This window comes from Aythya ferina, assembly GCF_964211825.1.
Source record: "Aythya ferina genome assembly, chromosome: 7".
NCBI lineage: Eukaryota > Metazoa > Chordata > Aves > Anseriformes > Anatidae > Aythya > Aythya ferina.
Window position 1 is genome coordinate 24614993 of NC_140302.1, and position 21531 is coordinate 24636523.

A 21531-nucleotide genomic window follows, 5' to 3' on the forward strand; every position below is an offset into this window, starting at 1 on the left:
TGCTGCGGTCCCATGCCTCTCCTCTGAGGGAAGAGGGTGACTGTGATGCTTTTGAGAGCTGCAGGGGGTGTGAGAGGGCTGGCGGCAGGAGGGCACTGTGCAAAGCTGGCAAAGAGCAGCTCAGCAGCAGGGATTCAGCTCTTGCATCACCAGCTTGCACCTCTTCAGGAAGGCACCTGCAGCTCTTATTCCCCAGGAGACGATGTAGTAGTGAATGTTAAGCAGGGAAGGCTGCCTGCATCGGGAATTAAAACATCCCCCCAAAAAATCTCCCTGCTTTGTTTCCCCTCCCAGCCAAGCTGCACGGAAGGAGAAGCTGAGTCACGTCAACCTGCATTACAGCCTGCTTTGGGTAGAGCGGTCGGAAAACTGTGTCACTTCAGCCCAAGAGAGCTGTAGGAACAGCAGTGTGGTAATATATTAAAATTACATCAAAGGCTTGGGGAGATTTTAATGAGATCAGCCTTGTATTTATTTTCATGGCTAGGAGCAGAAATAACTGAGTAATGTCACGGAAATATTTTAGAATGGGGAGATGTAACAGCCAAAGCTGTCTCCGTGCTGGCCAAAGGCATTGTTAACTCCAGGCTGGCTGTCCCAATTTAGGGAATTAAGGGCTTGTAGGTCAAGGGCTTAGGCAGAGCAGAGGCCTGCTGAAGGCCCTCCAAGTGCTAAAGCCAGGTGAGCGTGGCAGAGCACACCTTGCCCCAGCTTTCCTCTTCATGACAGCAACGTGGCAAATTCATTAGGGTTTTTCCTTGCAGACAGATGAGGGAGGACTTGAAGTCATTGCAAATATTTTATATCACTTTGCTTAAAATTAAGAGAAATGTTACTTGCCTGGTCAGAGGCTGGTTGGAAGCAGTGTGTGTGGCCGTGCTAGAAACAAACCGATCTGATCTGGCAATCCATGTGCTGCAACTGCTAGGTTCATGTGTGGCTTGTGAAGGTCATCTGTGTGTCATTTTAGCACCTAAAGCCTTTGCTGCTGAAGAGCTTGGGCCCTGTCCCTGCAGCTTCAGGGGCATGCATCACTGGGGTGGATGGCAATCATGTCCCAGAAGGGTCAGGAAAGCCATGGGCTGAATCACCAGTGAATGTGTTTGGCAAAACCTTTTGCATCTCCCAAAGTCATCTTGAGTCAGTGGTGGCTGGTGAAGATGCAGATGTCAGGCTGGAACGGTGTAGTCTGATCCCTGCATTCCTCCTGAGCTCTGGATTGTCCTTACTTTGTCCTCTTCAAAGACAAACTTTTTTAGACATTGTAGTCTGGCCCTGAAACATCACTTTAATCTGCCTTTGATCAGAGAGGAGATGCTTTTCGATTTCCAAAATGCTTTAATTGCCTTCCGTATTGTCTTTTCATGGCTTAAATTGGACACTTAAACATACGACCAAAGACTCTGAGTCTCTGAGCTCCTTAAAGTAGTGCATGAGGGTTGTCTTCGTCCTGCAAATGCAGCATTACACTTCGATAGCAAGAGGATAATAGAATGCGACTGCCTGAGATGAGCAGTTGCTTCATTGTGCATGACAGAGCAAATCAATTTTCCTCCCTTTGCTTTTCCTCTTGGGAGATAACATGCCAAAACAGTCAGTACCCTGTACTCCGAAGGTTCAGGATTAGACAAATGGCACAGTGAGGTTAGTTCTCTTTTTCCCCCCACACTAATGGCTTAAATAATTCTGCCTTTGGAAGTCCTAGCACAGGAATTCAGATGTCCTAAGAGGATGTTGTGAGTTTATTGCTTCACTAAAAGATTTCTAGTTGCTTTTTACTCTTCTGGTCTCTGCTTTTTAGAATTCTGCAGGCAGACGAGCAATGTAACTGTCTTAGGCTTTAAGGTGCTTGCGAAGAAGATTTGGCTCAGCAATGTGTGTTCTGTTTACAGAGAATCTCTTCTGGAAAAGTGCTTTTTTCCTCTATCAACACAAGTGTTTTCTCGTGTTTTCTAACATGAAAAGTACAACATTGTACTGTTAGATGAATTATTAAAACTGTTGTGTGAAACTGGCATATGCACCATCCCTCGAGGAGAGGGAAATGAGATAGCAATCATTTTAATCTATCAAATGTTGTGTTGTAGAAAGAGTAATGCAATCTAAGAAGACTCGCAATGAATTTTAAATAGGGATAATGGAAGCAGTATGGAATTTTAAACAGCATGGAAGCAATCCGTGCACGTTTAGGAAAGAAACTTAGCGTGGTGGATGTGTAAGACCAGGGTTTCAACAAGTGACTTTTTTGGTTGTCTCTGGTAGTCTAACGTGCCAATAAAGGCACCACATTTTCAGGGAAAGCTCTGCTACTGCTATTTAAGAAGGAGAAAATGCTCTTCACAAACAACTTCTTGCTTTTCTTATGGTGGACAATAGTTCAGTTGCATCATGAAATGACTGAAACGTCCTGAAGGTCTCAAAGAAAGGCACAATCTAGAATATTACTACATAAAACTTTGGGTTACAATAAAGTAGGAGCTAAACGCAGACAGTTGGAGTAACTGCCTTGAATAACTACTCATAAAAACTCCTAATTAGCAGTAACTTCTGTAGATGGCAAGAACGCTGCTGTTTATGCCTGCAGGTGTCTAATTTGTAATACTGAAACTACAGCTGAGTCATAAAAATGTTGGTACCTTAAAGTTGGTGCACTGCACGGGGTTTCTCAAAAAGATGTTTTGCACAGCACAGGGGATAATTTATGAAGCTGAAAACGTTGTAGAAGAAATGACGTGCAAAGGCTTCATCCATCAGTGATCTCTTAAGCCTACTGAGTTAAGGATGTCTTCTATTGACAGAACTTCTGCAACCTACAAAATACTTCATCCTGGAGCAAGCTGCCTTGTTCAGTGCCACACTACATTATTAATTCCAGTTGGACAGTGGGGCTCTCTTTTCCTGTCTGGAAAGGGACAATCTATACATTTTATAAAGCACTTGGGGTGGGGTTGAGGTGGTAGGCCTTACCTGTTGGTGTTTTTTTTTTTATTTTTTTATTTTTTTATTTTTTTGGCATCAGTTTTTGTATAGATTTTTTTTTCAGGTGAAAATGAATACATGCCTACAGTGAGGCAGAAAGGTGTTAAAGACTGACATCTATTTAGTGATCCCTTCACTGCCAGAAGAGCAATAGCCAGCAGTGCAGCAAGGCCAAGGTCTGCTACCTCCACTAAATTGAAAACGGAGACATCAGCGAAGTGACTTTGCTCAACATGAAGTCTAATTAAAAGAGCTTCCACTTTGCCAGGTTCTTAGCAGATGTCTGTTCTGAGGCATCTGATAGCCAGCACAGTTGCTGAAATGGGATGTAGGCTCATCAGTCCATGAACAGAAGACCACGGTGTGCGTTAGGCTGGTGTTCTGGCCAGCTTCAGTGGTGTTTGGTCCTTCTCTTCCAGTTGAAGATACCCCAGTGGAAAGAGATCCTAGTGCAACTCCAGGTACCCTGTCTGTTTGGTTAGCTTGTCAAAGGAATTTTCTTACGTTGCCTTCACCAGAGGGGGACCAACACAGCATGAAGATAAAACCTGCTCTCCATCTGTTTTATCTGTAGTCATTAATTAGAAACTGACGAAAGAAACAGACTTTGGTTCTTTTTAATTCAGGCAGTCTGCATACTGAAGCATGGTAATTCAGAGCCAAGTAGAGCACACGGCTGAAACTAAGATAAGCTGGGTTTGTTCACACAGTGATGGAGGCTTTATGCAAGTTATTTAGGTGCCGTGCTTCTGGATGGTTGCAAAAGGAGGCTCTTACAGTATGAGCTCTAAAAATCCCTTTATATATTTGCCTGCCTTAATCTTCCAAATGGCTTGTATTGCAATTGTGTAGTTAGAGCCTTAGGGATTTCTAGGTGACTTCCACAACTTGTAACAAAAGGCACTTCCTACATCAAAATCATCTTGAATCCTGACAGTGGGGGATGAATCATAGTATCATAGAATGGTTTGGGTAGGAAGGGACCTTAAAGACCATCTACTTCTAGGGTTTTCCTCTGTGTTATGTCTCCTTTCAGTCCTGACTTCTCTCACTATGTGTCGTTTTTGCAGTCTGAATTTAGCTGACAGAAAGACTGGGGGCGGAATTACCCTCTGCATCCCATCACTACCACTGAGCTTGGGAACTGTATTCCCTCCCTGCAGTCTCTCTGGTCTGAAGAGGCATTTTTCTTCAGATACTTGTCAGAGTGGGACCTCTGGACTTCTGAATTCAACCAGATGGGAAGCATGCTTTTTACTTCGGGTGTCAAAGTTCTGGAGAAGGTAGATTGGGAGAGGTCAGGAGATATCCTACGAGGACGCAGACACGATCTAGTTTGATAAACCTTTATCTAAAATAGACAGAACCTGTTATCCTGAGGAACTTGTCGGTTTTTACAGGCTAGAGAATACATGCAGCTACTGAAAATGTGGGTTTTAAAGATAAATAACTAGACTTGATAGTTGGGTTATGTATTGGTTCTACTGTAGTTTTGTCAGAGATATTCTCAACCTAGTGCTTCTTCCAGTTCTGGTACATAATAGAAATTAACAGTTCTGACTTTAAGTTCTTCTTGTCTATGAAAAATATAAAAACAGAGGCAGGAATTACTTGGTTTCTTTTAAACTGAGGTGCCCCAGCCCCTCAGAAGGAAGTATTTCTGTGTTGCTGTAGTGTGCCACCTGCACAGCTCTCTGCAAGCCTGAGCTCTCAACACACCCTTGCATAATGCCTTCTTCAACAAGACTACGTGACCTCCACCTGCCAGGTGATACCTGTGTTATCAAATGGGAAAAGTATTTTAATTTCTTCATATCGGTTCTGAGAGGGCTGGATGTCCAGCTGTGCAAAGCTTCATGCAACTACCCAGTGTTGCCAAAGGGGTATTTGCAGTTGTAGCTTGCTCTGACTTACCACAAATGTCCCATCTTTGAGAAGGTCAATGAAAATACATGAAAAGGGCCTCATGCGTGTTGTGCTGTTCTTTTCTAAATAGTTTGATTGTCTAAAAATGCTATTGTGGATTGCAATGCCAAATTGAACACTGCATTTAACCTAGGAGATGTAGTCTCTCTGCTAAACCTTGTCAAAATTTGAGTACTATCAGTCAGTTGGGCAGCTTGTGCTAGAAGAGCTTGAGTCAAATGAGGGGTTTCTCAGGATATCTGAAATTGTCTGTACTTACACTGCTTCGTAATTTTTTTTAAGCACCATTAAGAGGCTCTAAGAATGAGATTCCTATCTAGTTCACTTCCCTGCCTGTTTCTAAGACTGTGCAAGAAGGGAGCACGGAAACTGGCACGATATCTCCACCTTTAGTGTGTGCTTTCTGCTGTTGCTCTTAGCATGGAGATCTGCAGGAATCACGCACTGCGTGCAGAACCAGCATCTGCTGGTTCAAAGGAATCCAACTCCTTTGTTGCCCTTCAGGTTATTTTTATAAAGGTGCTTTGTTGGGTAAGCAAAACCTTTTTCTGAATAGGCACATATCCAGTAAGCGTCATAAGTCATGCTGCAAAGGGCACAGTACGGTGGCAAACAGCCCTGGAAGTCAAGGATGTCCTTCAGGTGGGTGCGTTCTCAGCTCTCAAGCCTGCAGGTTCAGCAGCTGCTCTGAGTTCAGATAGTTACATAGCTGGAAAACTATGTGCAAAACCCAAACGAGTTTTTTATTTATTTATTTATTTTTTTTTTTAATGAGAACAACATGATTTAAGGTGAAATGAGAAGCTGCATTTTCCTGTCCTTTATTTTAGTCTGCGCTGCTGTCTGTGTGGTCTCAGCACGAAGACTATCTTGGGGGTTAGAGAAACGTTTCCTTCTTGTGTTGCTGAGAAGGAGCTGGGTCCTTCTAGGGTTGCTGGGCCAAGCAGTGACACTGAGGATAGTGTCCTCTTCTTTCTTCATGTTGGTGGCCAGTTCAGCTGACCTTCCAGAGTAGACTGGAGATGTCATTCCGTGGCCAGTTCAGCTGACCTTCCAGAGTAGACTGGAGATGTCATTCCATGTATGACTTTTATTTGAGTTGAGAACCCCATGGGAACTGGGGCTTTTTACAGCAGAGAGACTGTTGGGAAGCTTCATGTGATGATGTTGATGTCTCTTAGAGGACAGGGTCCTTTGCTTGGCAGGAATCAAGTCTGACCTCTCACAAAGCTATGGTCTTCATGCTGGTGGTCATTAATTCCATTCCTTTTAAGGCAGGGGTGAGATTATCTCAGTGTCTCAACCTTCCTTGGCTCCTGCTGGGTAGCGCTGACCTGGGTGTAGTCTGGAGGCTGTTTGTCTAGATCTGACTATCTTCTCCGGACAGTCCGTGGAGATCTGGTGTCCATTCTTGCACTTCTTGTCCTTGTCAGCTGTCCCTGTGGCTGTGGAGTTTTGTTGACACACCTTTCTTCTGCTGGAGAGATCTAAGCAGGCCTGGCCTTGCATGGCTTCGTTCTCCTCTGTGGTGGTCCATGCAGGCTGAGACTGCCAATGCCTTTGCAATCACTTGGTCATACCTGAAATTAAAAGATGTGCGTAACCTAGACCTCCCAACAAACGGCTCCTTCTCTGCTTTGAATAGGTGTGCTCTAAAATTCATTCAACTCTGTTAGATCTAACACAAAAGCAGCTTTTGAGGTGTTCCTTGGTTCACTGGGGCTAGCTGGCCATCTAGGGATCCCCAGCCGAAATTGCCCTGCAGAGCATGTGTCTCCTGTTCTGTGGTGGAACTTGCCTCGTTTGGAAACAGATCAAGAGAGATCTCTGTGCAGAGAAGATGGAAGTTAGTTGGTTACTACTACGTTGTGTAGTAATCAGAGCTGTGCAGAGATGCTGCTGGGAAAGGCCTTTGGGCTCAGATGCAGGCAGCATGAATGATGCACCTCAAGGTTTGGTTGTCATGGATGACAAAATACTGGTGTCAAGACAAGGATGCTTTGTTTAAACTTGCCCATTGAAATGGTTGTGGTACTGTACCATCTGGTGCTGTGAGGGGACACTAGTTTTGTTTTTTCCTATTTGCAAAGCTCTCCTGGAAAAAATCCAACCACCAGTGTTCCAGGTTATTGGATTCAGTGTATAATTAGTGATAACGATGCAAGTTAACGCTGTTTCCTTAGACCCTACAGAGCTCTGAGGATGAAATGCATTTTGCATGTTTGCGTCCTGCACAGTGCAAGTAGTTTCTGTATGACTTAGCTGTGTGGCAATGTGAAAGCTTAAAAAACAACTTGCCTTTTTCACTGCTGTTGATGCATGTGAGAAAAGTTGAGAAACTACCTTGAACTTGAGTGAAAGGCTGCTGATGAGGAATGAAGTGCTTGTTCTTCTGTAATGGCAAATACTTGGAATCCTGTTCCTTCAGGGCAATCGTTCTTTGACTCATCATTGCTAGAAATTCTTCAGTGGCTATAAAATGATGCAACTTTATACTTTGTTAGGCATAAATGCACCTATGAAATTGTTCCCATGCTAGAAAGCATCTTTGTAGTCTCCTTTGCTAGTGCTGACCCTACTAATTCAACCCTCCTTATTTTGCAACATCAAAGCTGATAACATAGATGCTGAGTTTGAGTTCCACAGAGATGACTCAGACATGATTTCTGTAAATCATCAGATAAAATTGATATAGTGGCTATAAATAAAAAAATTCTGCTTAAAACAGAGGAATTCAGAGTTTGAGTCAGGTTGCTTACCTAGGACACTGGCAAAACTCCCAGATAGGCCTAATTGGAAGTGTTAATAAATATTGCAGGTTTGAATTCACCTTTAATCCTGAATAAAGGATGGAATAGCAAGTGAAAATGCAGGTTGCAGGAGCTGGGGGATTACTTGGAAGACACCTGCTTATAGAAGGCAGGAAAGGATGGAGAATGTACACTTTCTGTGCTGTAAAACAGCTTGCACGAATTTGGTTATTGGCACTGAATTTGGGGTGTGGTAGGAGGGGGCCACTCATGCTGAAGGATTTTCATGGAATTGTATGTGCAAACAGCCGGCCTACCCATGGATCTGACAGGGCTAGGTTCTGCCCCCACGCTTGCACAGCCACTCAGACCTCTTGTAAGGAGTGAAGAAGATGCTCTTGCTCTGCAAACTTCATCCCCAAAATAATGTGATGTGACTCCCACTTCTGTTCTTCAGTCTGGGAATAAAGTACAGCATGCAACGTATGCCGTAATTTTTGGTGGGTGCTGCTGAAAAATCAGGCTTCTTAAGTAGAGTCCACATTTTTTTTTCCTGCCAAATACATTGAACTTGATAGATAGCCTTCAAGATCCTCATCAACTGATAACTATTCCTATTATAAAATATGCTAAGTAGTGAAGCTAATCTGATGAAAAATAGTCTATAACTGAACATATTTAAGGAGAGTAAGGATTTTCTGTTGATTTGTATCCTCTGTGTAATTTCTGTAGCAGTGTCACCAATTTATCAGACTTGTTCACCTCCTTCGGGTGAAATCCCTCAAGCAGAGCAAGGTGATGATTTGGCCATGAAAAGCAAAGCAGCCTTAATTTGAGCGGTGACTGCTGCTTGGTGTCTGGGATGTGAAAGAATGAGTTCAGGTGATAATTACTAGAGTTCAGGATGGAGGAGGCCTAGCAGTTAACCCCGCAGGTTAAGGATGCCTCTCCTTAACTTACAGCTTGACTATTGATAAGGGATGAGTAGGGGAAACTGACCCTCTTTAACTATTTATTCCTTTTCTTTACCCTATAAGGTTTCTTTGTGGCCTCACTGCTGCACAGGGAAGCACTGCCTGCAAACTCGTATTGGGTAGGAAGGTGAGGGAGGGTGAAACTGGTACGCTTCTCTCAGTAGGATGCTCTCTGGGTGATTTCACAGCTTCTCTGCAGCAGAGAATTGCTGTGAGGCTTCAGTGGCCACTGAAGTACAGCAAGAACTCCTCACCTTCTTTTCCAGCCAGGCTGAAGAGCTGCTGTGACAAAAGCCTGTGCACAGGAGTGGCCTGTGTTCCCGGCAGCTAGGAGACTGGCTGTTGTGGCCACGGTTGCTTAGGAGCCCGGAGATGGTCTGAATTTTTGTCTGACTTGAAAGCAAAGTCAATACTGATCTTATTGTAAGATTGTGCACAAGAGAAAGGAGGTGATGAATCTCCACCCTGATGCTTTTGGACCAGTTTTACTTCCCACACGTGGTGTCTAAATGCAGTCAGAGTGGGAGCTGCATCAAAATGCTTTGTTGCCTTCTGCTGCGGGCATCCTTGTTTGCTGAAGAGTGGTTGTTGACTTTACACTTGCAAAGCTGGATATTCTTTCATTCTTGGGAAATGAGCAACCCTTTCTTTTCTGGTTTTCATTGGTTAATGAGCAACAGGCTTGTGTGGATACTTAAATGTTAAGCAGGAGAGAATGTAGCAACACGACGTCCTAGACAAGAGTCCTACCTTCTCTTTGTTCTACATTCCCATGAGTTCTTCCTTCTGTAGAGGGTCAGATCTGGTCGCAAACATAGGGTTATTACACTAGGATACCTTTTAGTCATAACTGCAGCGGCCATGATTTGTCTAAGCATAGCGGTTTTGACAACCCAGTTCACAAAACACTTCCTGATTAAAAGAAAATCATAAAGTCCTAATGCTACAGTGGACAAGATTAGCTTCTTAAATGTCAAAAATAAGGTATTTTTCTATAAATAAGAGGATTTCTGAAAGTCACTCATCCTACGTTATGCTTAAGGACCTGTTGTTTAAACCGAAACAGCTCCGTGAATACTCATTAATCACATCTGGTCTGTTCTTCCTGCCGCATGTCCACTCACTCACTCTTGTGAATCACTTTATTTTTTTTTTTAAATTTTATTTTTTTTCAAGGAATTAAGGCTGCTGGCTTTATTTCCTGCCTCCTTTTCTTCACCCACCCAGGAAACTCTGTGTGGTGGTACTGGATCCCCTCCGAGCCCTCAGGAGCAGTGCTGCTTCCCAGCGTAGCATTCACTGCTTGGCAGTGGCCACATGCAAGCCAGCAGGAAAATGAAGATGATCTTCAAGATCTGGTGGTAGCAGAGCATTGTCCTGGCACCGTTATTCCCAGTTTCACAACAAGTACCTCTAGTCAGAGGTACTGCAAAGATATTAATCTCTGCAAACAGTGAGTTGAAACTCTTATCCATACTGATCCTTAGAATCCAAACTGCATTTTTAGTTATAAGTAGAAGAGAAGCTGAGGAAAAGCATGGCTGGAGGTCTGCGTTATGCTTCTTTGGTACCAGGACGGCCTCTTTGCTACCAAAAAAAACAGACTTCAACTGCACACAGTCCGTCATCCTTTCTTCCTGAGCCTGAGTACAGGTTGTGATTGCACTGAAGCTCTCCAGTTCTGCCTTGAATTTTTTGCTGGGTGTTTTTAGTTTTTGTTATTCCTGCTTGGGCTGTCTCTTCATATTCGTTCTCATGTGTTGTGTTAGGGAACAAGGTGTTTTATTTTTGTGGAGGAAGGAAAGGGGAAGAGGGAAACTAGATGGTTTTTATCAAAGAGCTCCCAGAGTGTTGAAACTTTGCTCGCTGTGGCACTATTTGCTGTGCCTGGTTACATTCCCACAGCTTAACGGAGACTGTAGGGCTTTTATTAGTAATTAGCTCGGTGTGGCTTTAGGGCTTTCGGACACGAGTAGTTGTTTTCACTGGGGGTATTAATTATGAATCACAAACCTGTAAACAGCTGTAGCCAAGAATGTGCACGTTTGCAGATATGACTGTTTTGCAGTTCAGCCCTGGGTTAGCTCTGCACTGCCCTCATTGTTGTTGCAGAGGAGTGTATGGAAAACATGTTTTTAACCTCCTAGATGCTATTGAGCTCCTGCATTGCAGTCTGTGAAACTGGGGGAAAATGGGTCCAGTTGTTCACTTTGTAAGTGGTCGGCTTTAAATAGGGTGGTTTGAACAGGTGGAAGCAAGGCCTCAGAGCCCAATTTGCAAAAGGCTGTCCTTTTAAGATCTTCTAATAAACATGCTTTGAATTTATTTGATTCCTATTTTCAGGGACGGGGAGAGGCAGTTTAGAGAGAACAGTTTTTCTTGATTATATTTCTTTTTCGAAAGCAGCAGTACCAGACTGAGAAACAAAATGTAATTCTCTTCCTATCATAGTGGATAGCAAATCTTCCTTTTAACTCAGCTGAGCTTAGTTTTCACTCTGTGTGGGAAGAGCTTGTTAATCGCTCAAAGAAACAGGATCCTCAATATTACCAGCAATTTTGGGAGGCTCCTAACAGCCTCTTGTGGCTGTTGAAATTCAGCAAAAGATGGATAGCATGGCCCCAGGTTGGAGGCCTGGTGGGGATGGTGAGAAATCTGGATTTCTGCTGCAGAAATGGGCTCTGACCCTGTGGGATGGATAGCTCCTGACCGCTGGATTTATCAACAAGAAGGAAAAGGTGGAGCCCCAGCCTGAAACAGGTAACTTCGTAATTCTCTAGTCATGGGCTGTCCTCTCATGAGAAGAGGGACATCTTCCTCTTAGACCCTGTTTTGTGTGCAGGCCATCAGAAACTCGGTTTGTGCCAAGCAGCAATTGTCTTGTGCCCCTCCAAACCTTCCCCTTCTGTTAGGCTTGCTTATTTTTCCCAGCAGGTTCCTTCCTCCCCTCCACTTGCTCTTCTCCTGAAAGCTTTCCCAGTACCTCTTTAACCACAAACCAAACAAAATTGACAAACAAATTCCATAGAAGTAATAAGTTGGCTTTTGAAAAGTACTTTTCTTGGGCAAATTCTTGAGATATTTTCATTATCACTAATTTCCTTGCTTTAAATGTGCTTTATAGCAGCACGTAGGAGGAAACAGAAGCTGTATGATAAATGCAGCAAAATACATTTTTTTTTTTTTTTTTTTTCATTGCAAGGTTAAGGCCTCAGCATTTTTGTCTGCTTTGGATTCATATAAAAGGATGGGGGAAGGTGCTTTTATTCATAGTCTTCTCTCCTCCCCTTCCAAGTCAAGAAACAGATGGTCTGACCAGTGTAAGGTTTTAAGTGTTGGAATTGGCATTGTCTTTGTAAAGATTATTTGGATAAATAAATAACAAATAACCAGGAAGCACAGAAGCATAGTCTCCTTTGCTCAGTGTGAAAGCTCGTCTAGACAAAAATAGCAAGCTGACAATATGTGACTGAGATGATTCCCCTGACCTAAATAAGGAGAGTGATTACCTGATATTGGGAACGTGGCTCTGCTTCTAGCACTTCTTCTTGGTCCTCAGCACTTTCTTCTCAGCAGCATTGCTGCTTCAGATACCTCATAACAGAAGCACATGCATTTTTTTTTTATTTTTTTTTTTTGGAATGGCTGATTATGAGGTGGCTATTTGAAATGGGGCTGATTTTTTATGTACAGTGTGACGGGGTGCATGGACCCGGAAGGAAACTGGTGGAGAGTTGTTGATGATGAAAGGTATCTGCCCTATCTAATCTAGGTATAGATAGCCAACTAGGATTATAAATTAAGCCGAGATATGTTTCATAATTAAGTTAATGTTTCCTGAAAATAAAGATAAGCTTACTGCTGCCATTCTTGATCACAGGCGGTTAGATTAATGGTTCTTCACAGTGTGATGGAGCCCAGGCTGATTTTTATTGTTTTCTCTAATGAGTGTATTGATTTCAGTGTGACACTATTGAAGAGAAAGAAATGCATCAAAATTGAAACCTGTTTAATATTTGCAGGGTTTTACTGGTGTCAGTTACTGAGATTCTGGTTTAGGCTCAAATCGAGCCTTTTCAGTACAGTAGCTAGGAAGTATTTCTGTTGTGAAGCTTGTGTATAGCTACTCTAGTTGGGTCACGTGAAAATAGGTCGTAAAACACTACTGCCATTAAAAAGAAAGAAAAATTAAGATGTCAGCCCCATGGAGCAAATCTTGGCAGAACGTTCTTGGAGTGCTCCTTGTCTTCATTTGTTCTTGTTCTTGGTGGTCCTCGTGGGCATGGTTGTTGCTGTAACTGAATGAAATTATAAGCTTCACTTCTATTTTATTTTTCTGAAGTTCTCTAACCTCGTTCATCCATTACCATCTGTATGGAGGTGATGTCTGACTTGTGTTGGCCGGTGGCCGCCTCTCCAATAGCCTTCTGGACAAAAGCATACAGTACCTATCCAAAAAGTATTTGACCTATGAACTTGCAAAAAAGTATGTATGTATGTCTGGTTAAACCAAGCTCTCAATGTGGTACTTAAAGAAGGGATTGTGAATTAGAGCTCACAATATTACAACAAAAAGAGACAACTTATTTCTCTGTTGGCTGCCTGTTTGCCCCTCTGGTATACATCTGGACTAATTTGTTTTTTTTTTTTTTTCTGATAGAGAACTTACTCAGTGAGATGAAACAGTAATAGCCACATGGGTGACCTTGACATTGTACTGTGAAGTTTATGTATAGCATCACTTGTTCAGTTCTTGAACAAGATCTCTTAGTCTCATAAAAAGTAGCAGTGTCCTGGTTTGCATGTTTTTATTTCCTTGGGCTGCTGACCAGATATTAGTCTTGGTTATCAAAAGATGGGAAAGGTCTTTGTCATCAATGTTATAAGCAAGCAAACTCAGACGTGGTTGTCTAGAACCGATGAGCGTTGTGCTGGAGAGACCGCCTAGTCCCATGCACCCTGTTCTTACTTTCTTGGCTTGTAAATTGGCTGTTATATGGTGTGTCTGTGCCACTGCTGTGTTGGTTGTAAGGCTGATCCTCCTCCAGTTAGCTATCAGGGAGGTTGTACTCATGCCTTCAGTACTTACTGGAAGGGACAATTAGAATTTCAAAGTGTTTTAAATCATTTTTCTCCCTCCACAATGTGAATGAGGTCAAACTTTGCTGTGAATAGCTCTGATTGCTGTATTGCATACATGATGGTGGAATGTGGGTATAAGGGATTGCTTCACTTGGAAAATATTTCATGTCTGACATAAATTCAGCATTAAGGCTGTGACAGGCAGCAAGACTTCTGATGGCTACAGACTGTAAATGAAAATGATGGTGCTGAAGGGTGAGTTCATTGGCAGGTTTCAGCTCAGCTTGTTCCCTAACAGCAAGGTGGAAATGAGCAGTATCCCAATAGAAATATCTCCAGGATGATGGTTTAAAGCCCTGTAGGTCTTGAAGTCAAAACCTTGGTTTCATCCTCTAGCCAGTGACTAGCCTACCACACGCATTTGAACCTGCATTTGCTCTTACTACTGGTTGGAGCAGTAAAAGCTACTTCTGGCCTCTCAGATGCATCTTTAACCTGCCATAATCATCAGTCTCCTTTCTGACTGCAGTCTGTCATGTTGTTTCTCATGTCCTCCTCTGTGCTTGCCATCTGTGGACAATTATCTTGCCTGCGACTGCTCCATCTCTTGGCATTTCCTTAAACAAGAAAGTCTGTAGGAAAAGTGCTCATTTTGCTGCTGCCTCCTTTGAAAAGGAATATCTGGCACATCTCTCACTGATGCCAAATGGTTGCGGAACTGGATGAAAACTTTGATCTTGCTTACGTTACGATGTTTGCTACCCGGAGCTGCTTCACTAAAAGCAATGTTGGCTTTTGTTTCTACGTGGCAGGCCTACACAGGCAGCTAACGCCGTCCATAAATAACATGCTTATTGCAGCAGGGCTTGACCCTTCGGTACAAGCGGAGCTGGCTGCCTCGTGTGCTACTAGGTAAGAGTTTCCATGCAGGCAGCTACCGCGGCATAGTTAATGAGCTATGAACGTGCACCTACCTTGCTTGTAGCTTATTGCTTGTGTCGCCGTTCCTGAGGATACCATAAATCTTTCTGCATGACATGCATCATAATTTTCTCACCTCTGTGACCCTGGGGGCCACATCTGTGACAGTATTTCGTTTGCGTGGCTATCTATGTGGTCATACTTTGTTTTTTGAAAAAAAACAAACCGACCTGTGGCAGGGGGTTGGAGCTAGATGACCTTTAAGGTCTCTTCCAACTCGAGTCATTCTCTGATTCTACAAATGTTTGATGTGACTTAAAGCCAGTCTTACTTTTGGCCTATATACAAGAAGTCTCTCCTAGAGACTTCTTGGCTGTTTGTAAAACAAGAAGGCCCTTTTACCTGAACTTCAGCACTGTTGTAGGTTGCATTTTGTTTTGCTCACCTGACGATACTAAGTCTTCCTGAAACCTGAAATAACATTCCTAAAGACATTTAATCCAGATGTTTATCTGCTACTGCAAGTCAGACCTGGTAGAGAAAAGTGAGATTCTTCCTCCTACCAAGTTCATATCATTCTGGCTTCTACTTGTACAGAGAGGGACAGCCACAATATCTTTCCTAAGAAAGGAGAAGGGGGGGTACAATTTAACGTTAGGTGTCCTTATCTAGGACTATTGGGGTGTGCAGCATTCATTCACAGTGATGTCTGGTTGCAAGTATGGGGGCTTTCAAACCCCTGGCAGATCAGTGTGATGCTTTGAAAGACATCTTGTCTAGCTCTGTAGACTGTTCTTTTGTCTTTTGTGCTGTCTTCTTGGGGGTTTTGTATCTTTGGGTGTATGGGGCTTTTGATTTTTTTTTTTTTTTTTTTTTTTTTTTTTTTGCAAGCAGGTTAAAAATGAGAAGATGCTTATGGGGCATAGCTTTCCCACTGGGGCTGCTATGTTCTGATGAATCTTGCTCTTTAATCTCATCAGGCCTAATTAGCAGCTCTGGCTTAGCAAAATTAACTCTTCTGCCAACTGGGTTTAGATGCTACTGACTTTTTTTTTTTTTTTTTTTTTTTAATTTTAACTTTTAAGTAACCCCATTCCATTTTCTGAAGCCTGCTTTGCACGTTGGGCAGGCAGCAGTACAAATGCAAACAGACAAGTAGTTCAGCCATTTGGACACGACCAAGAGTCATCCAGGATCGTGGAAGGCACTGAGTGTTGAAACCAAGCATGCTTAGGAAAGGTTGAAAGGGCAAAATGGGGGAAAAGTTAGAGGCTGGGGCACTCTGCAGTGCTCATGGGGAGCTGGAGCTCTTCATCTATGGCATTGACTTTGAAGGGACAATGAAAATGATGGGATGAAGAACGAGATGGGATGAAGTTGAGAGAATGTGGGGCCTGTCACTTTACAGGTGATGTGGTTTTAGGCTTTCATTGAGGCTCTTGGGCCACAGATAGCCCACGAAATTTGTCAGCCAGGCAAATTTGTCATCTATTTCTTGTGTTTTAATGGAGAAATGGCTGTTGTGTGCAGGGCTTCGCCATTGGAGAAGAGCTAAGAGTTGCCATCTCACTAGCTGCAACACTTAATCCTCTTGCTAGAATAGCTGCAGATAAACCTTCAAGCAAGGTAGATGTTGAACTTCAGGTAGGAATAGGTTCCAAGAAAAATTAAGAAGATAAAACAAATAAAATATTGTCCTAATATGCAGAAGCTGAGTCCCTTCCTGGCCTTCTACTCTAGGTCTTCAGTTTGCCCCACACTTACTGTTTAAATTCTGGTGAGTTCTTACAGAATTAGTAATGAATTTCTCCTGCTGAATTTACATGACTGACTGTAGGGACTTTAATGGGAACTACTGCTGACTCACCTCTGCAATGGAGGAAAGATTTTTCCCCTCTTCACCCCAGTAATTGCCTTTTTCGTGGGAGGGAGGGCTCACAACAGTTCAAATTTTGTTGAGAAGCTACAGTGCTACAATAGCTTCTGCTTAATTTCCATAGGAGCTACTTTCTAATGCTAATTTCACGCTTGATAAATACGGTCCCTTGTTGCCTAGGCGACAAGTTACGGCACAAATGTTCATTACTGCACTACTGGTTAATGAGTCTCCAGTGTTCTGAAAAAAATTACATCCAGAATTAAGTGGGTTTATTCACTTTAATCTGAAGTCACCAACAACCTGGGAGACCAATTTGCACAATGTTTCCTGTTAATAGTGGTACCCAAATTCAGTAATGACAGAGTAACCAGAGAAACCCACAGAAGTGTTTGGTACATCAGTGCCATGGTAAGTGCACAGGTCCTTCTCCATCGTTCTTTGGAGGTCTGCAACTTTATGAGGATGACTTTGTTAAGAACAGCAAAATATTTAAAAGTTAGGAACTGAAATCCCCGGAAGTGTACCTCTTGTCAACTTTCATCATCTTCCATAGTATTGTCTAGTTTGGCCAAGTGAGCCTGACAGCTTCTAATTGATTTCAAAAGTTAAATTTTTATGTGCTGACAGAGTTTTGCATCCTGTCATTCTCTAATCTGTTTTGCAATAAACTCGGATATACTTGATTTGATGTCTTGAGGCATATACTCAATTTGATGTCTTGAGGCAATGTTAATGTTTTTCAGTGTGAATGTGTCATAGGACACATCCCCCAACAAAACAGCACGCAGGAACAGTCTGCAGAGCTAGACAAGAGGGCTTTCAAAGTATCACACTGATCTGCCAGGGATTTGAAGGTCCCCATACGTGCAACCAGACATCACTGTGAGTGAACGCCACAAACATGCCCCAACAGCCTTGGATGTTTCTAGATGAAGACGCATAATGTTAAATCGCTAGAGGCTGGTTTTGCACCAAGTTCGCAGTTTCCTTTTTCTGTAGGAGAGTTGAGGTCTCATTTATAAAGATTTGTTCAACTTGATTCGGTTCACATGTAATTAAGGCAAGAATGCCTTGGTGCTCAGTTGGTTGAGAGGGGGCTCTGCTTGTTGACCTTTTCTATGGTGACTCAGCATGGAGAACTCAACACTTCCCTGCCGGGCAGAGACCATTGTTAACTTTTATTCCATTATTATTTTTCATTTAAAAGCTAATTTACTCTTTTGCCTTCAATCCATGTCACACGCATTATTCCAGCTGTTAAGTAATATGAAAGTTTGTCTTTGGCAGGCTGCACATGTCATCTTGCCTTGGGAAATCAAAAGGGAAGATTACATAACAGCTGACAGTATATTTGGCTCCAGAATGTCATTAAACTAATGAACGTTGAGTTTTCTTTCCCAGTCACAATATTCTTGAGCTCAAAACTAAAAACTCTTTTTATGTGAAACCTAGAGTGCAGTTCGGTGAATTGCAGGACTCCTGGAGCCTGCTGCTCATACATCATTAAACAGAACATACCCATTGGTTTAAGAACTGAAAATAGCATGCAGATGTATGGAACTCAGTTTTCCTTAAGTGAATCCAGAGTAATTTAAGCTTTAAACTCTGTCCCCTCTGAAGCAATTATTACAGTTGCCGAAATCTGACATGGCTCAGTATTCACCTGCTGAAGGCATCTGACTGCCTGTTTGAATGCAGAAGAGCATTGTCTTTTTTAATTAGCAAAATACTTCAATTTTTTTGGGGGGGGGTTTGATTTATTGAACACCGATTTTCTTTTCTTTTGTGGAAGACTAAAGAATCCTAGGACGTAAATTGCCAAGATCTGTTTTCTATGTGAGATGCTGTGTTGTAACTGCCATTAATATCAGTTCAAGTCAGAATGCATCTTTGCACAAAACTTTTTTTACAGTACAACAGTCAGTCTTAACATGTTTGAAAACCCGCAGTGGGCAGGAGTTTGGGCTCTTGTTATGTTTTTGTTGTGCAACTTTTTATTCTCTCTAATATTTAGAGAGAGGCCTTTATCTGTTATGCTAATGAGAAATTATCTTTCCAAATAAGAGAGAGATGTAGGATGCATGGGTGTGGACTGCTGTTTAGGATGCTGTTAACTAGGATGCTCTTGATTATTCCTTCCTAACAGAAGAAACTTGTTCAACCAATAAGTCATGCTGTAGCTTTTTGTTATTGCTTGTTACAAAAACCAAAATACCAAATACATTTAAACACAGTTTCCCTTTTTGAATATTTTAGATGTTTTTTTTTTTTTTTTTAATTTTTTCTGGTGCTTAAAATGAGCTTGTTCTGAAGCAATCCACATGCATGATGTGAATAATGATGTGAGTACTCCATTAAACTACCAGTTTGAGTAGTCTCGAATGTAGGTGACTTGGATTTTTATGTCTGCATTACAGCAACCCTCATCTGAACTCAATAACTTTGAATTGGGGACCACATTACTTAGCACAGACTTTAGGCTTTTCTTGCACAGCAGGGAAGTCTGTTTTGCAAAACTAATCAGAATCCCAGGGCAAGCGAGATGCTTAAAAATCTGTTGCATACTTACACATGTACTGGCCCAAATATCAAGGGCAGGTGATGAAAAGCAGAGTAGAAAAATCTCAGTAAGGATAGCTGGATAATTAAAATTAAAGACATTTTGATATACTGGCTAGCATAATAAATCTGATGCCGAAGTGGTGCTTATATATGATTCACAACCATTCTAAGCAGCAGCATGTTTCTTGTTCCATTATAGGGTAACTTTCCTATGACATTTTTCTTCCTCCTTTCTCAGAAAGCTGTGGCAAACTCCTCGGGGGTCAGAGTTCTCATGGCAGCACCTGCCTGTTGGTCTGTGGCACCTTCAAATTCCAGCAGGGTCTCTTCCAGTAGAACTTGTGCCCATTCCTATTCTTCTGCCAAGAAACTCTTGTTTTGTGTAGGACCAAGGCAAGTGACTTCTGTTCTTTCAAAATCTATTTGCTTAAAATCAAAACAAGCAGCACATGCTCCATTTGGATCAAGTTATCCAAAAATTGTGTTTGCGATCCTGTGCTAGGGCTGCAAGTAGTCCAGGCAGAGCGGGTCAACCTGGGGGCTGTAATGGTGAGTGGAAATATATGGCTCTGTTTACTCAATCTTTAAACTTGCAGGCAGGTTTGATTTACTAGTTCTGCTTGCTTTGTATGCGTGGCCTACTCTGCTCAGTATTAAAGGGCAATGAGTGTTAACGCTCCTATAAAATACTTCAATCTGGACATAGTGTTCAAGGTGGTGACCAAACGTACAAAGTGTTTTGTGAAAGGTTCAGGCCCACTGCCTCAGGGAATGCTGTTCCAAGTGTACTACGCCAGGGTGGGGAAGCTGTGGTGAGGGAGGGGAGAAGAACCAGCTGGCTAAGGGCTGCCACAAGGAAGCCCCACGGCAAGATAAGGAATCACAGGAGAGCTCTAGCCAGGCTTCTTGAAGGCACAGAAATCCTGCATGGTACCCACCTTGCCAGGATGTCACCTTTTCCTCGGAAAGTCCCTAAATTGCAGATAGGTTCTGGGGGTGTCAGTTAGAGGTAAGACCTTCCCAGGCTGTTTGCTCTTAACCACTGCTGCAAAGAGCATGCTGGGCTTCTTGCTTTGACCTTGTGTGGCTGTTCCATCTGAGAGCTCCTAGAGCAGTGCCAGGCCAAACCCGTGACTTGGGCCGTGGTTTCCCACCAAATCAAAGTTGTAAGGCAAGGTGAGATGGTCCTACCAGAGCCCCATCCTCCCCATGCAGGATCCCACTTTCTCTTCTGTCCCTCCGTGACTAAGTCTGAGATATTAAACCTAAAGTGAGCTATTCACTTTCTCTTCAGGGTTAACTTTCTGCAAATCTACTGTCCTGAGCTGGGAGAGGGGCTGGAGAAGAGCCAGGGTGTGAGGACAACTTAAGGATGGGTGCTATAGACTTAGTGTCACGTATCTAGGCATGGGAAAAACCAGTGCTGTGCTGCTATTGTGTGCAACAGCCCACAGCCGTTCTGTCAATGTGTATGTTAGCCTTTTTAATAGTCTTACTAGCATTGTTTTATGTAGCTTATATCAAGTCTGAACTGCTGCCAGACTCCCTGCAAGTTCCCGGCATCCCTGCAGAGGTCCCGGTACTGCAACGGAAGAATTTGCTCTTAGTTCTGCTGGCCAGCTTGCTTGGTATTTGATCACGAAAGACCTCTGTGATTTTAGCTTTTGTAATGGCTTGACACCTTTTCATCATAAACACTGCATGGGAAATGAGGTTGGAGGGAAAGCCACAGATCCCAGAAGCAGGATGCAGTCTCTAGTACAGCTCAATTTCCCTATCAGCCTCCTCAAACCCTGCACAGTGTTTTGTTAGCTGTTTTCTCAAGCTTTGCTCCAGCCAAATGTTGCACATCTGCAGCTGCTAACACTGTTCTTGGTGTGCCTTACTACTGGGGGCTTTAAACCATTGTGCCAGCATGTGTGCTGTTACACCTGCTGTACAAGAGGAAGCTGCCACAGCTTCTAATTCTGAAGCTGAGCTGGGTATGGTCTCTCAGGGGACCTGTTTTGGCTCTTTACACTGTGCTCTGCATGATGTGGGAGCACCCTGATGTGACGTGTCCCATGCTGGTTATAATTATTGATGCCAGGCTTCTGGCTGTGTTCTTTGATCATTGATATCTCCTCCTCTTCTCTCTCCTCATCTTCATCTGCCACTGAAAATAAAAGCTGCCTTCAGACACTTTCAACTTGTTAATTAAATGCAGAAAACCTGGTGGCTTGGGCAGAAGTAGCTTTGCTGTTGTTGCTTTAATAGGGATGGCTGCACCCTGCATCAGGAGCTGTTGGTTTGCATCCGATGGACTTGGAGCACCAAGAGATGTCTTGCTGTGAGCGAGATAAAAAACCCTCTGCTGGCGTGAAACTGCTCCTGCTGCTTGTTTGCCTTGAGCTTCCAATGGCTTTAAGTGTGTAACCTCTCTAAGGTACAACTGTTCTGTTGCAACCGTGATTATTTT

General features: G+C 42.9%; 1 protein-coding gene across 6 annotated transcripts in view; it reads left to right on the forward strand.

The window, feature by feature from the left end:
- CNNM2 (cyclin and CBS domain divalent metal cation transport mediator 2) overlaps positions 1 to 21531 on the forward strand; it is a 111743-nt gene that overhangs the window by 22769 nt on the left and 67443 nt on the right. The window lies entirely within an intron of this gene.